Genomic DNA, 2,129 nt, shown 5'->3' on the forward strand with positions numbered 1-2,129 from the left:
TTTTTTTACCAATCCGTTGCATCCAAAAGATGTTTAAAAATTTGCATTTACAGTGCCATCTGTCAATCATGCTGAGCCTGTGAAACGATATCAGTGGAAAGTGTTGCCGCAAGGTATGAAAAATAGCGCCACCATTTGCCAATGATATGTACCACAAGCCTTTTCAACAATTAGGGAACAATTCCCTGCAGCCTATTGCTATCATTATATGGATTATATACTAGTAGCAATTCACATGGAAAAGGACCTGTTACAAATTCAGCCATATTTCCTTAGAGCACTGCAAGATTATGGCTTGCAGGTAGCTCCGGAAAAGATACAACAACAACCCCCATGGAAGTATCTAGGAGTGAAAATACTTGAACAAACAGTACAGCCACAAAATGTTCAATGTGAAAAATTGATTCGGACCTTAAATGATGCACAGAAACTTTTAGGTACCATAAATTGGTTGCGACCCTATCTGGGTGTGACCACTGCTCAATTATCCCCGTTATTCATTATTCTTAAAGGTGACCCAGACTTGGCCTTGCAAAGGGAACTGACCCTTCTTCTGGGTGACTTTATGATGTTGTATCCCATATCGCTGTTCTATGCCCAGAAATTAATTTTTTACCTTTCTATGCCTTTAAACTGAGCCTGAGAGGGGGGAGAGGAAAAAAACTGAGCAAAACTTTTCAAAGCAGTTCTGTTTCAAGGACACACAGACTCCTCTGCATCTTGCAGCGGCGGGAGTGGGAGGAGGCAGCTTGCTTGCTTTTTCAGCCAGCTTTCGGGCCTTTTTCTCCGGAGAGAGACAGAGAGTTGAACTTTGCTTTCCTGGGACTTTGGTTTTTTTCCCTTCTTCTTTTTTGGACTGTTTCAACATCAGAACACATTGGGACTTTTTCCACCGAGGAGGAGGCCCCGAAGGAGGGCCCACCCCTTCCCAGCTCTGAGGAGGAGGGGAGAGGCAACCTACAGAAGAACTCAGAAGTTTCTCCAGGTTTTCTCCCTACAGTGAGAGGTTTTATTATTTAGTATTATGATCCTCTTCCAGTGTGTTTGTTAATTAAATAGTTTTTATCTCTTTCACTTTCCTTCCAGGAAATTTTTTTTTCCCTGAACCTGGTGGGGGAGGGCTGGTTGTAACCTGCCTTCTCTCAGAGGATATATTTCCAAATTTGCCCAAACCGGCACATATTTAGTGGCGCCCAACTGCGTGGCTCGAAGGAAAGTGAAAAATCTGTACTAATTACATTTTGGTTTGAATTCACTTACTCTGGTTTGGGGTAAAGCAGTCACCATGTTGGTTGAGTTCATAATGTCTCTGGCTTGATGTACTCATGTCTTTCTGGTCCCTAGGCTTGATTGCCTATCCACAACTTGCTCCGATCTTGTCCCTGATACGTAAATTTTACCGAGCAGGGGCACGATTCCAGATTTCTATCTTGCTGTGCTCGGTGATAATGATTTATAAGAAGTTAACAGAGGTACAGGCAGCTGTTCGAAGTGTGTATGATATGTGGTTTCTCCGTCCGAATCCCAGTCCTAGTCTCAGTAGCCTGTTTTGGCGGTTTATTAGTAATTGCACCCAGTTTGTTAGAAGAGGAGGAGACGGGGTTTCCCAGCCTTTCATGTCCCTTCCCTTTAGATTTGATACGTTATCTTTTGAGAATGTTCAGTTTCCCCTGGATATTAAAGAGACCACCTTCCTGGTATTTCTGGTATTTTATCTGGTAAGCTTCCTCTATGTGGTTTTCAGCTTGTCTACAATAAGAGCTCAGATTTCCAGGGTGACTGATTAGACACCTGACCCAGAGGTGGAAAATCCTGAGTGGTGTGGGGAATGGGAGGATATCGGCTATATCCTGAAGAATTTCTCTGACCAATGGTTTGCAATTTCCCCCCTGAACAAATTGAGTCCCCTGCTGAGGTGGGGAAATATCTGAAAGAGAAATGCCATGACAATTCAAATGAGAAAGAGCTCATTGTAATATGTTGGGCCTTGGCATATGCCTATCGTACACTGCTAGGTACTGTAGAGCAGCAGGTAAAGGTAGAGGGGCAGGAAGATAAATCAGCAGACACCGCAGTCAGGCTGCACCCAAACCAGATGGAGAGTCTAAGCCATTGACAGTGGCTCCTGT

The sequence above is a fragment of the Corvus brachyrhynchos genome, unplaced genomic scaffold (genome assembly GCF_000691975.1).
Source record: "Corvus brachyrhynchos isolate BGI_N302 unplaced genomic scaffold, ASM69197v1 scaffold1042, whole genome shotgun sequence".
In the NCBI taxonomy this organism is placed as follows: domain Eukaryota; kingdom Metazoa; phylum Chordata; class Aves; order Passeriformes; family Corvidae; genus Corvus; species Corvus brachyrhynchos.